The sequence below is a fragment of the Poecilia reticulata genome, chromosome 14 (genome assembly GCF_904066995.2).
Source record: "Poecilia reticulata chromosome 14, P_reticulata-male-v2, whole genome shotgun sequence".
In the NCBI taxonomy this organism is placed as follows: domain Eukaryota; kingdom Metazoa; phylum Chordata; class Actinopteri; order Cyprinodontiformes; family Poeciliidae; genus Poecilia; species Poecilia reticulata.
Window position 1 is genome coordinate 12,745,224 of NC_088843.1, and position 15,073 is coordinate 12,760,296.

The following is a 15,073-nucleotide window of genomic DNA, read 5'->3' on the forward strand; positions in this document are numbered from 1 at the left end:
TCAGTTAGATGTATGGCTGTACTTTGACTAAGCCATTCAAAAACATGTCCTTGTAGCTCTGGCTGCATGCTAACGGTTTGTGTTGGTGAATCTCCAACAAAGGACACATTTTCCTTTTTAGCTTCAACCACTTTCCGATCAATTCTGATTAGCTGCTGAGGAACAGCACATCCACAGGATGATGCTGACACTAGTTGATCACAACAAGGATGATGCTTTCAGGGTTACCAACAGTTTGCTTTGTTTGTTTTGTTGTGTGGCTGTGATGTGATAAAATGTGTTAATCCAATTCACAGTATTTGACAATGAATGATCTCTTTTGAAAAAAAAAAAAAGTTTCAGGTGCCCAAAGTAAGCGAATTTCTACTAGGTCTCCACCATAACTCTTTAATTTTCAGTTTGTTTCGTTCTGTTATTTGACCATAAATGAGCTTGAATGCTGTGTTTGCGTGTGCAACTGTGTCATTTCTTCCATTCTCTGTGCTTAAGCTGGGGCTCTCCCTTTTTAAAACCTGTGCTCACCCGTTCTGTGTGTAATGAAACTATTTGGCACAGTAATCCTTTGCTATTAAAGACCTCATGGCTTTCGATTGTGGAGAGAAATAGTCAATCACAGGAGTGGAGTTAGCCCACAGCACGGCAAAGCCCGGCTTTGTGGCAGCTGATTGCCCTAATATCGCACACCTTTGAACAAAACGACGAGCCCTGGAAAGAGATACATTTGGTGAAGTTTCAACTGGGCAAGAGTACAGAAACACCCTGGGGGGAAAAAATGTTTGGTGTGTCAAATCATACCGTTTTATCCAGCAGAACAAAAGCAGAGATGGATGAGTGAATGCTGTTAAAAAAAAAAGTAGGAATCCATAAGCTAATAAAGGAATATTTTGGTGCTCGTGTGTCTTTTAAAGCCTCTAATTTTGTAAAAGAAATTCCTCTACTTTCCATCACAAACAGGTCAGAGGTTAAGTTTGTTAATATGCAGACCAGGCTAGGATTCATTTAGTAAAAGAACATTGTCCATTCTCACTATAATGTTGATTTGATGGTAGAAATGGGCATTTATCATTATTATGGTAAGAATTTTGATTTACAGTGACAAATATGAATTCGAATTAGTGTTTGAAGCCTACAAAAACTGACTGTATTGTCTTTTTTTTTTTGCAGTTTTCTCCACTGGAGAAAACTACAGAATCAATAAATAGCAATACATTTGAGAAAATGATTAAAAGCAGTTACTGTGGGCAGTTTAGTGGTAAGAATCACACTTTTGTTTGTTTGTCCTGAAGACTTTTGAAATTGGTCTGGTTTCAAAGACTAGTATTTGCTTTTTTTATCGTCACTTTTGATGCTATCAAAATAACACAAAATATTGTGATGAAATCTTAAATTCATCTTGACCACCTTGTATTTAGCACCTAATGCAACCAAAGTTTTTTACCAAATAAAGCACGGATGTTGTTTCTGCGGCTCCGATGATGTGCTGTGTTCGAGAAAACCTTTTCGTCTTTTGCTTTCGCTCTCCGAGGCGAGCGTGCCGCTTCTTTGTAGCTCGAGTGTGTTGCAGCATAGCATCAAAGAGGACAAACTAGACTCTTTATTGAAGTGCAGCCACACTTTCGACCTCTTCTTTGTACTTCTTCCCATGCACTTGAGTATAAAAGGAAACTGCTCCTACGCTGGGGAACTGATACAAACACGCAGGCCCCAATGTCGCCGTCAGCCACTCACGTGGACACGTTAAACTTAAAGAGGAGAGAAACAATAAGAGGCAAGAAACAGCAAGAGAACGCCTGAACAGACAGCAAAAGCAAAGCAAAATTACAGCCATCTGGTTGTTGAAAGTGTGGCAGGAGCCTTAACACCAACGCTGCGTGATTGTGACTTAAACAGAAAGAGACAGACAGTGAGGGGGACACAGATGTCTGACCTTGCAGTGGCGCTTATGTAATGGTCTGCTTCAGTGCATTTAACTGCAGTGCTGCCTTCCAACCTGGGCTCAGTGAAAGTAACACATCTCCGCAGTCCAATCTCCCCTGACATCGGCTTGCGACGTTCAGACAGAATGAAACGGTCCTGTGAGCTCCGAGTGAATCGGTTGTTATGCCCCTGCCCGGGTGGTCCCCGTGGAGCCAATCATACTAATTAAACTAGACTACCTAAGCCTCCTCTCATTAGAGTCCAAGTAAACAGCCTTAATTTTTTATGCATTTTAATGTCTGTCTGCTGGTTGTGGGGGCGGGAGAGGACGAGACAGATGACGGGGGTAATTTCAGGTCTCTTCAAATGAAAGCGGGTACGTAAAGTGTCATTTTACCTTCCAAGCTAACTCTGCGCAGGTTAAACAGTTGAGCTTTTCACGTTTTATCAGTCTGCAGCTACAAACTGAGTAGTGAGTAGTCAAAAAGTTTCACTTTGATCTCATCTGACCAGAGTATTATTCTCTATCACACCCAGCACAGAACAGGCAGTGAAAATCGGAATGGATTCTGTTTACTAATTACATGATTTCTAAAGGGAAATTGTGACACCGGATTTTATTTCAGGGTATCAGAAAAAACTAGGCTTAAAATGAAAGCATGCCAAGTTTTTTAGATTTTTATTTATAAGGAAAATTAAGCAAAATCTGCTACTTTCTGTTGGCCTGCGACACAAAATTCGAGAAAATATGAAGTTTGCAGCTGGTAAGTGAGAAACGTTCAAGAGGCGCAGAGCTTTCTAAAACACACAAGCTAACAGAAACATTCAATGTTGGTAAGACTCGGAGGAGACGGAGCAGTAAACAGCTTTGCAGATGCGATGTCAAACCAAGCACTAAGACATTTCCTTCTATTTCGGCCAGCTCTGTGCTCTACATTACACAATCTAGCACTGCTCCACATACCAGGGGGCAGGCAGGGTAAAAATGTGGCCCGACCCAAAAATAGCGCCGCAACACTGGCTTCCACTTGATCACTGGAGCTGCAAACAATCTTTCCACATCGAGCGGAGGGATGCAGAGGGCTTTAAACCATGATTATGAGTAGATGTGTATGAATCCATATGTCAGTCCGCTGGGAAAAAGAGCGGAGCCGAGCAACTGGAGGGCTATTAGCACAGTCAGCAGGAGGGGAGGATGGAGGGATAGAAGGAATGGAGGGGGCAGCTGTGTGGAGTCCCAGCAAGCGACCGGCTCGCCGAGCTCGAAGCTCTCAAACAGTGGGTGGCATCAAAACAACAGACAGCAGACAGAGAGCGCTGTCCCACAGACACACATGTTGTCCTCTGCTGCTGCTGCTGCTCTCCAGCAGTGTCCAAAGGTGGCAGCCGCGTATGTAGCAGGGCGGCTCGGGTTTCATTTCTGGACCAGCAGTGCAGCAGCGGAGGCATAATGAGCTTTAGTGTTGCCACTCTGCCTCTTACAGCAGCTCATCTTCCCCGCCACAGGAGCCAGGACTGCGGGTCTCCATGGCCACAGAGCGTCTGCCTCGGCGTGCAAGGATGTATCTGCCGTCCCGGGGTGAGTTAAGACCTGGGTAAATGAGGTGAGCTTCCTCTTTCACCTCAGTGCAGTGCTGCCGGTGTAAGACAGCAGAGGGAGTTTTTTTTCTTCTTTCTTTTTCATAAACACAGCCACCGACAGAGGTGATGCACGTGGATGTGCATGTGACCTGGGAGCTGTCCATGCAGAGCAAGAGATGCCACACTGGGCGCACACGGCACAGAGAGAGTTAACTAGAGCAGAAAAGGGTTAAAAAAGAAAGGCAGTGGTGGTACAAAACATCCTGGTTAAATGCTGCTGCGCTTGTTGAATCCATCACGGATTTCTTCTGTTTTTGCTTTTGAACTGTTAAATCATAAATTAACTTTTACCAGCCACATTTTTTTGGAAAGCTGCATTCAATTTCATAAGCTACACCCAGGTCTGAAAATTGCCGGACTTGTATCTTTATCGGGAACCTAACTAGAACCTCTCTGACAACATAAAATCTACTCAAGATCTCAAAAAACACAATCTGAAGACTTTCAAGAACGCATGGATATTTCTAAGTGAACCACAGTGAGAGCTTCAATCCACAAATTGAGGAAACATGGAATAGTGGTGAACATTCCCAGGAGACACTGGCAAAAATCACTCCTAGGTCATAAGTCAAGTTTATTTGTAGAGAACATTTCAGTAACAAGACAGTTCAAAGTGCTTTACACCATAAAAACACAATGCAGTATCAAATTATGAAACATGCAATAAACATTAAAGTTTGTCAGATGCCATCACCAAATTCATCAAGCAAATCTATGAATATATTGATCAATGTTCCACTTACTACTACTAACCAAATTCAAATCTAAACAGGTGGCCCTTCAGCCTTGATTTAAAGGAACTCAGTGTTTCAGCATCTTTGCAGTTTTCTGGAAGTTTGTTCCAGATTTGTGGTGAGTAGAAGCTGAATGCTGATTCTCCATGTTTGGTTCTGGTTTTGGGGGATACAGAGCATTATTGGAACAGAACACCTGATTGGTCTGGAAGGTTGATAGAATGACAACAGATCTTTATTTTGGTGCCATGTCATTCAGTGATTTATAAACTTTTTTGTTGTTGTTGTTGTTTTAAAGTAGTTTTTTTAAAGTTCATTCTCTGAGCAACATGAAGCCAGTGTAAAATTTGATTCAATTCAGTTTATTCACAGGGCTCCAATTCACAAATCCTGAAGTGAGATCATCATTTTGTGAGCTTAGTTGCAAACAGACTTGAGTTATGCAGCAGCACATGCACTGGTCCAAATGAGTAATAATTAGCATCAGGATGGCACAACCAGCAGGGGATCTTTTTTTTTCCTTTTTCAGGATCCAGGGAGTTCTGGGAAGCTTTTATGTAGAGAACCGTTTTATATATATCGAGTTTAGTAAAAAATTTTCTTCAGGATCAAAAAGATTAAAGTGTGGGAAAAAAAAACTTCAAAGAATCCTAATCCTCATATAAACATATGATATTCTGTCACAGAGCTTATTTGATGCCAGTCATTTGGCACAAAATCAGTGCTAAACCAGATCCGTTCTGCTCATTCTTCCCGCCGGGGACTTTGGTCTCTTTTATTCACACTGCCTGGGATTGTCCAAAGATCCAGGATTTATGGACCAAAGCAATATGTTGTATTTATAAAATGGCAGTAGTTGCTTTTCCCCTGGAACTCTGTATACATTCGTTAAATGATGACTCACAGCTGAACTTGGCGGAGAGGGTCAGGAGGACCAGCTAGCTGGACGAACTGCAGTGAAGAAAGTCGCCGCTCAAAGATGGAAGCCCCCATCACAGCATAGCCTTCACTTATCGGCTCAGACGATATACAGACAGTGCTTATCTCTGAAATATCTTCAGCAAGAATCAATGTTACAAACTCCAAGTACTCCAATGTGGAATCCTGGACTGATTTAATAGATAAATTAAACAGCAGGTTTCAAAGTAGGAATTGTAGAGTAAAGATCTATGCTTGATGGTGAACTTACGGGAGGAGGTGGGGGAAGATTACGAGAAGATTTACTCTGTGTTGATGTCTTTTCAGTTTATTAAAATGTTTAAAAAGAGTTTACAATACGATGTGTTCAAAAGATGTTGAGTTTTACTAATTAAAACTTTTAATATAAACCTCAGTGAGGGAAAAAAGCATTCAAGTGTGACAAAAAAAAAAAGAGAACAGAAAAAAATCTGTTGGAGAACTTTTTCTTTTCTTCTTTCATGGCACTGTACATAAAACAGAGCAGTTAATAGAGAACAAAGCCGATCTTGCAGCACGGTGGATTTATGACTGCGCCCACAGAAGAAGAGAGGCCACGACCTAGAGTGCTGTCCACTGACGTCAACTGTGAACACTCACCGCTGGGAATGGCGTCATGGCCCCGCGGAGCTCAGAGAGCCTGCATTCGCTTTGTGTGTGCGCGGGCTGCAAACTGTCAAGAGAAGCGGCCAGGAAAGCACAGAAAGTCCCTCTGCTTTTCGCGTCTTCAAAAGCGATCCTTAAGTGTCGCCTTTGTGTCTCTGCGCTTTCAAGTGAGCGAGTCCGAGATGTACTGTTGCGCGGCCATCCGAGTGTGTAAGCTCACGCTTCCAGTCATCGGGCCCTATTTTTAGGCCTGCGACTCGCGGAGTGGCCCGGCCTCCGCAGACCCATCGGGCTAATGATCAGCATCGGCAATTAAAGCCAATCTGTGAGTCAGTGTGGCATCAGGAGGGCCATCTGCTTCCAGCCCTGTAGCACTCACTCCGGCCTGTGGGACCACTTGCTGGGGTCACAGCTCACCCAGCTTGCAGAGAAATGGTCACGAGATCTGGGGAGCAATCTGCCGAGCTGCTCAAGATCAATAGAAAGCCGTTCTGATGGCGGAGCACCGCGTCTCCCGAGTGCCGTCAGGAGCCAAACAGCGAGCGCTTTCTCGTGGAGGACAATGTTGCATGTAGCCATGACACCAGGTAAGCTCCATTTGAGCCTCAGGCCAGCGATTCTTTCCGCCTGCTCCCCGTCCGCAGCCAAGATGTGTAGTCAGTGGAAAATATAAGGCGTCTGAATATTCAGAGGGTCAGATCTGCTGATAATGACTCGGCGTGGCGTCCCAGCACACATTAGCATCCGCCTGGGAAGTAATTAGCTATAGCCAAGACGAAGGACAAAACATCTATGAAAGATTTTTACTTTTAAAAATAGAATAAGGGCGGGTAAACGTTTAGACGGCAGCTATCTTTGTTTTGTTAAATATGACCTTTCTTTTCCTCTTTTAACTGGATTTAAAAACACTTCCCTAAAACAGAGAGCAAACAGCGTCAGATTCCCCTTCCGTCATTCTTGCAGCTGTATCACCAAACAGCCACCTTTCCTCCTCACTCCTCAGCTTCCAAATGTGGTTCAAAGACTCGCTGGGATATCATCTATCTCAATATATTTCTATCTCCTTGCCACAGACAGTAGCTAAACACCAGGAGGCTAGGTGGCATTTCAGGCCAGTGCTCAGGTGTGACCTCTGGTGGATTTATTAAATGCTTGGTTTGCTCTGCTCCTGTTCATAGGGTCCATTCACCCTTCAGAAGTAGCCACTATCATCTTCATTGCACAGGTCAGCATTTCTCCTTCCCAGCATGCCACCTGCTGAGAGGGCATTCCTCTCTGACAGGTAGAGTAAGGTTAACAGGTCAGCAGGTTTCTTATCACTATTATTTACAGCTGTATAGAGCCCATTTGTGTCTCTCAATGGTCGGACATTGAACTGGCTGATTTTCTTCCCTCTAGAAACGTGTTGCCTCACTTCTTTCACTGGATTGCAAAATGGATCGAGTCAAAAGTTTCAGTACCTCGATAAAATATTCGTACCCCTTCAACGTTTTCACATTTAGTCATGTTGCATCTAATTTCAATGTATTTTTTGTTTTGATTTTGTATGATAGACCAACTCAAGAAGTGAAAAAGAATAATTTTCTTTCAAAATTAGTTTTTTTTTAAAATTTTCCACAAAAAGTCAGAGGTGATGGGATGATTGGTGGAGATAAACACTGAAAGAAAAATCTGTCATATTTCGGCAACAGACTCGACATTAGAGCCACTTTCTAACCGATCAGATTGAGTTTGAGCAATTTCTTTTTTTTTTTTTTAATAGGCAAAGATTTCAGTGTTTTGATGTGTTAAGCTGATGGAGTATCAACTCAAGTGAGATGAATACAAACGCACAACATGTTTTCAGATTTTTTGTTGTAAAAAAAAAAATATATAATTGAAAAAAACAAAACCAAAAAACATCCTTTTCCTTCCACAAGATATAAATACCCAGCTCAGGCCGTTCGAATTTCTCGTTCAGCATAAAAAAGAAGCAGCGGAAACCAGAACCACCTACTGGGCTCGGTCCTGTTTGCTTTCACGAAGCAAAAGAACTCCTTTTCTGTCAGCCGGGGGGAAGATGGAGTGTGCCGTTCTGTCTTAGGCATGGCTGGTTGATCGAGACGGAGATACTGAACATAGAAGGATGGAGCCTTCTACTGTTCTTCACCACTCAGCATATCTGCCAGGGAACTAAGTCTGACGGAGATAAGGAGGAAGTCATACAAGGACGGGATGAAAAAGATGAAGCAACAAACCAGAAAGCTGTATATATATTTTTTTTATGTTTTTGTATCTCCTTAGTCTTAAGGTGTCTACTAACCCTGCTGCTCTTACCTCTGACTTCTCCAGTCCTTAATTATCTGAGCCTCCTTTCTCTTACTACTTAAGAAGCTGACTCACTGGACTTGAGTCGCTGTTTGCCTGTCAGGACATCTGAAATAGCCAGATGACTTAGTGTTTTGTCTTTCACTCACTCGCTCTCTCCTTTCCTTCTCCCCCCTATGGGACCCCACTAACGTCTTCATCCCTGTTTTTTTTTTTTTCAGAGTGGCATAATGACCTCCTAGCAGCAGCCCTAATGGAGCCATAATGGTCATTTATGCCAGGGGAGGCTCAGAGGGCACGGTTGCAGAGGCATCGAGAGGTGCAGGGAAAGAAAAAAAAAAAAAAGTCGGAGTGGCGGAAAAGTCCCTGTTCCTCTTCCGTCGCCTCTTTTCTCAGTCTTTGAATGAATGCGACGTTTCTGTGTGTGCACATTCAATTGTGCACTCCTGCGCGCGGAATGAAAGGAACCGATACACGACTGGTTAACAATGCGGGGAACACAATATGAATGTATGAGGGGTGTATGGCTGCTTTTCATGTTCACTTCTACAGCTTATTCACGAGCATAATGCACATATACACACTACATTTTCTTTTTAATTACATTTCCCTCAGACAAGCTACTTATTCATGCATACAGCATTGAGTACACACAATAGGGTGCGCTGCCATTCTTAAACCTCTTCATATTTCTTCTTCTATATTTGCTGCCACAGCTGGGAGGGAAGACACTATACAGAAACTTTCTGTGCATACGCTTAACTATGCAGTTATTGCTAAGAAGAAGAAGAAAAAAACACTTTCTGCCTGGCATTTGCATTTTTATTATGCACCGCACACCCGGGGAATTTTTGCCGTATCCTGTCTTAGTCTAAGGTAATCTAAGACGAGTAAACAACAGTGGAGTGTACTGTAACGTTGGGATTAGACAGTTTATTTCTACAGATGTAACCGCGAATCCTTTAATCAACTGAAGTCCTCCAAAGCAGACACCTGGTTCAGACACAGCACTCGCTCTCCTCTGGGCGCTGCCAGCTGAATAATACAATGGCGCATTTATCAGCAAACTAATGCTAATTAGACCGCTGCACAAAAATGAGAATAATGTACAGTAATATCCCATATGCCTTGTCAGCTCCAGCTCCCTCTGTTTTCCACCGGTGCTCACAGCTGTGCTTTTTTTTTGTGGTCTCAAATTGGAAACAAAATGGCATCCCACCGCTCTGATATGAGAATCAGACGCAGCTCTCCACAGGTGGTCATAATGTACTTTGTAATCTTCTGCCCAGATGGAATAAAAAAAAAAGAAAACATCGGGATGATATTAATATGAGGAAATATACATGATGTTAAGTTAAGAATGGTTTGTTCTCTCCAAACAGGATGCAGAAATCTCCGAGCTCCGACAACGCAACAGGAGGCGATGACGTTAATTTAAATCAGGAAGGCAGAAACTCTCCGCTTCTAAAGCTTTCTGAAATTATTCTCCGTCCAGCTGGTTTTTCAACTGCTTAACATCGAGTTCGTTAGCGTGGCGCTGCTCTTTAAAGCCCAACAGAATGGAAGCCGGGCTCTTTTGTACCTCCATTTAATTCAATAACAGTTTTGATTTTAGGTTTTGCTTTTTGAAGTCAAATAAATTTCAGCTCCGGGGTCTGATTATTTTAGTTGAGCTGTGTGCGTGGCTGCTGTGTATTTGATTTTTTATTTTTTTTACACTTTGATTCCTGCCCCGGCAGCAACGCTGAGCTGTGTTCAACGCCGTTCGTGGTGAATGTTACTTTTATCTTATCCCTGGATTAATGTGGACATCTCTCCAAAGCAGCTGCAATCTGGAGTTACTCTCTCTGAGAACAGTTAATCCCCTGGTTTGGAAAACATGTTACATGCTGTAAATAACATCTTTTTTTTTCTTCTTAAGCATAAGAAATGAAGTACATGAAGTAATGAAGTTATTTCTGATTAAAGACCAAATTTATCAAGTCAGTTTGAATTTGATTCGTCCCCACTTCACCACTCGTCATTTTTGAACATATTTATGGTCACATTTCACTCTTTTCCAGAATCAAATTTGAGAATTTCTATTGTTTTGGGTCTTTAAAAAAAAGCATAATAACTTAACTTAATTAGTTTATGATACATGTTTATACTCTGATCAGGGTTAAAATTTGAGACATACAAAAACTGGATGAATGGATAATCATGTAGCAATAATAATAATAATAATAATAATAATAATAATAATAATAATAATAATAAAAAAACAGACTTAAAATATTCTAAACTGCATGCAGTAATAATACAACACTACAAGTCTGTCGAGACAAACAATAACAAACTCCAGATTTCTTTAAGGCTGTATCGAGTGTTAAGCATACATAAAAATAACATTACATCATCAACAAACGAAAAGAAATCAGTGCAAGGCTTCTGAAATGGGATTTCCTACGCATAATATAACAATCAAGCAAGTTTCTATTCTTAAAGAAGCTGTTTGATGAATAAAGAAAGACTCGGGTTCTCGATGCTCTTAATTTGCTACACGCCCCTTACCGTTTGTTATTCCGCAGCAACGGCAAACACTGCCGTTTCTCTTGATTGTCTACACATCCGTCAGACAGTAATGTCTGAAATTAAGTTTCAATTCAAAGTGAAGTTCACGCATTAGGCTGAAATTATGCAGTCACGAGGTAAACAGTGCATAATTTGCAACAGTGCATATAAAAGACAACTCGGAATTTTAAAACGCCGCACAAAATCGGAAGAAGCTGTCGCCGTCAAACACTTTCCATTTTCTCTCGTCTTTATCAATTCACAGCATTAAAGCTAAAAAAAACAAAGGGGGGGGGTGGGGGGGGAAGGCAGACATGCTTAAAACATATGCATTTTGAATATTTTTTTTCAAAAAGTATGTAAATAATTTGAAGCTTTATAAGAATAACCCTGATTTTTATTTTTAGTTTTTATTAACCTGAAAAGATATGGCATGAAATGCTGGCAAGGCCATTCATGCATTATGTATGCTGCTAAACCCGCAAATATTTTACTGACACTTCATTCTGCCAGTGTGCTGTGCATTGCTATTTGTTGTGACCAGCCGATGTGTCACGAAGACATCACACCTCCTTTATGATTCCTGCATGCATGAGAGTCCTGCTGCGGGAGAGAAGTCAAGTCTTGGTCCAAACGTTCACTTTGAACACATCCGCTAGGGCTGATGATCATTTATTTCTAATCTTCTATTGCTTCATAAGATACATTAACACATCACATAGATGAGGAATATAATCTCTGTGAACTAATCCTACATCTGCTAATCCTGCAATTTTAGGCAACGCCTTACTTCAATTCAGTTCGAAAACACGAGGGAAAAGTAAATGTTGTAACTGATACAAGGCAAGTTTCTTCAAAGAGTTGCTGTAGATGCTGATGGCTGTGGGCAGGAAATATCTCCAGTAGCAGTCTGTTTTACGGCGGTTCGCTGAATGCCTCTGACTAAAGACATTCTGTTGTATAATAGTCTCATGAAGAAGATACTCTGTAACGTAAATGCCACTGTTTTCACCAGCTTGATTGGTGATTGGCTAACGCGAGACATTTCCAAACTGTAAACGCATCAGGCACAACGCTACCAGGTTACCAGCCCAAGTGGTTCCAAAGTGGAGAATATTACAAGGCAGCTGTTTTTAGTGTCTGTTTGGTGCTTAAAAGTACAAACGCAGAAGCTGTCACAAGCCATCCAGAAAGAAACTAGAAGCAGAGAAAAGACACCACTCCAAAGCAGGAAATATACCAAAGCAATGCAAACAGGCAAGTCTAGCACTAGAGGGAGAAATAGCTTGTGATGGCAAAGACAAAAGAGAATTCCTACAAGCGCTAAAATCTGACGCCACTCCGTTTTTGTTTACATTTTGTAAAGTAGGAAGTTGCACTCAGTCTTAGAGACTTTTGTGTTGTTTCCTTCATCTGTGCAGCACCACCATAGGAAAGAGTTGAGCAGTTTAGTTTGCTTAATGAAGTGCAGTGTGAAAGCGAACCTCACAAATTGAAAATAGAGCAATTTTGGTCCCCAATCGAATTGACTATACTGGACCACCAGGGGTGAAAAACCCTAAAACACTAGGATCAATTTTTTGTTTTTGTTTAAATAAATGTGTTAACACCATATTGTAACAGCATGAATGTCATTAAAGTTTGAATGCTGATCCTATATCTGCTTATATTACAGATTTACAAGAGAAAATGGTCAAAGATTGATCAGAAATGGACCAGAAACCTCTGATCTGCTGGTGCCTAGATGTCCTTGTGGAGAAAATGGACTGAATCTACTTGCTTGCACAAACAAGTTTCTGACATGCTGATCTGAACTGATTTACATCAGCAGTTTACATTATATTGATGACGCAGCAAGCAAACAGCTTAACTGCACTGAATGTTTATGATGCCCAGGACTGCTTGGAAAAAATAAAAAACACACACTGCATAAAATCAATAGGAAATACATTTTGTGATCAATGTTTGACATAAATGTCAGTTCCATAAACTTCTTATGAGCTGCTGAGTTTAAATAATGACTGGAGACTTTGACTCGGGTTCTGTGTGTGTCTCCTTCAGTTTTACCTTCTGCTTTGTACACTTGAACTGTTTGCTTCAGCAGCAGAGATGTCAGCTTTGATTTCTCTTTCTCTCTTTAGGTTTTATTGAGTTTTTCTACTTAATTCACTGTTTCATCACTGATCAATGTTTTATCACTGTTTTATCTTGACAATTGAGCAATTGTCTAACCTCCCCCACCCCCGCTCAGAGAGCCCCTGAGGTTTACTAGGTGTAAAGAAAAAAAAAAACACAGAATGCTCTGAAAGGCTGCCCACAATTTATGCCTCTTGGACGTCGAGCACTTTTCCTCGGTGCTGTTTATAAGCGGGAGTGTTTCAGAGAGGCTGTGTACAGTGAGAAAAAGATTCACATCTTCAGACTGAGGATGCTTTCTCCTATCTTCCCGAGGTGGGACACTAGTCAATATTTAGCCCGAGGTTATTTAATTTAGACAAGCAGTTTGATTCATACATTAAAATTTCCAATTACCTGTCAAGAGTTGAGCGAGCCCCGAGGAGGCTGTTTTAATCATACAGCTTTATCAAACTCTTTAAATTGAGTTTAACGGGGGATAGGATCAAACATTCTGCCTCAGGGAAGGTGATATCCCTTAATTTGGTGAAAATAGTCAACATTTTTGAAAATCCATGTTTTACTACTTATACATAATAAATACTTAGCACTGCTTTCCGTTTCTATTCCCTCTCTGTAGTCTGATCTAATTCATGTAAATGTTTCTGGAAGGACTGATAAAAACCCCTAAAGGAACAGTTTTATCCAGTTCCACTGAGAAGTGTATTTACTCTCATCATCTAGGTGTATATCATGTTAATTAAGGGTTTTTAAAAGATGTAATTGTGGTGGCATTGTTTTTCCAGAATGATACAACAAACAAAATCAGAGTACGTTTTTTTTTTAAACGCTGACCCAGATACACCTGGGGAAACAAGCTAAAGCTGCAACCGGTGACTGTTTAAGTTTTAGCTAAAGCAACAGTCTTAACTTTATTTAATGGACCACTTAGATTGTAGCATCTTTGTAGTAAACTGAAAGGACAGACTACTGATGCTTCCTACACCGATGGCTCAAAAAGCAATTACTCCACACAGAAAACCCAGACGTTGCAGAGTTTAAACAAATGTCACACAAGGACACAAAACTCGGTCATCACGACAGACCAGACCAAACAAAAACTTGTGAATTCAAGAGTCAACATCAAGAAAAGAATTGGGAATGGGAATTCTTGTTTGAGGAGAAACAATATCCATCCACGTTAAATTACTGAAGAAAAAAAAAAAAGAAAGTCTGCTTTCCTCACCATAGACGCCTGGAGGAAACTGAATGCCCTTTGCTCATTTAGATCTGGCATTAATTCATCCAAAACAGTCCATATGATTGCAACCAAAAATGGTGAACCCATCCAGGGCTGAGAAACAGTATATACTTCAAAAACATTTTAACCATTCTAAATCATTTTGAAAAGGGGAAAATAATAATCTGCTCAGAGTTTTTCTATCCTGACAGCTTATTTTGTGTCCTGGAACGTCTTTGACCAGTGACGGTAAACTGATCCTTCTAACCAACATCCTTTCCTCTGAGGACGACGGTTTGGGTCAGACGGCTGATAGTTGGAAGCAGTACTGGCAAACACACATGAAAGCTGGCTCTGGGATGGACATAGCTGGCTGAAATTTAGTTTCTGTAATTCCTCTGATGCCAGCCTGTCCTAAATTTACAGTCTGTGCTTAAAAGCCAAATCATAGGGAACCAACTATTTTAAATGAACTCTACTGTCATAATAATAAGATAATGATAAGAAGAGCAGCCAAATAGCAAGCCAGAAGTTAACCACCATATTCCTAACAGTTACACCAAGTGAGACATTTATCCAAGGTTTAGTGATGATCTCTGGATTACAGATCATTTAGAAGAAATTTAAACATAGGGACTAAAATGTTATGTTTTAGAATAATTAAACTGTTTGTTGTTAAATTGTTCACCACAAAAATAAATAGCTTAAATAAATCTTTAAAATCCTTAATTTAATATGATTTTAATATACAAGCTGAGTTTATGTAAACTCCTCACTGCCACTTCATCTCATTGACCTTCAGGCATCATAATGGACATTTTGGTCCAATTTTACAACTGTTTTTTTGTTACCTCTGCAAGTGGACATTTTTGTCCTCAATGAGTTCCAAGGAGATAAAATGAAACTAACATGTTGGTTAAGGATCCAATTAACATGATTTCCAAAGTCAGATTAATTAGGGATCAAAATAAATGATTGTCATCCAAACTCCAGACCTGCGTTA

General features: G+C 40.8%; 1 protein-coding gene and 1 long non-coding RNA gene across 9 annotated transcripts in view; one reads left to right on the plus strand and one right to left on the minus strand.

Annotated features, from left to right (window-relative positions):
* The window catches only part of msi2b (musashi RNA-binding protein 2b), a 305,034-nt gene that overhangs the window by 44,322 nt on the left and 245,639 nt on the right, over nucleotides 1–15,073 (minus strand). The gene's annotated exons all lie outside the window — the stretch shown is intronic.
* Nucleotides 2,969–15,062, plus strand: LOC145554910 (uncharacterized). Of its 3 annotated transcripts, XR_014090960.1 has the most exons (3): nucleotides 2,969–3,195; nucleotides 3,424–3,496; nucleotides 12,391–15,062. It is a non-coding gene; the product is annotated as an uncharacterized LOC145554910 (long non-coding RNA). The 3 variants fall into 3 exon arrangements; XR_014090961.1 differs by having other exon boundaries at nucleotides 2,969–3,521; XR_014090959.1 differs by having other exon boundaries at nucleotides 2,969–3,496.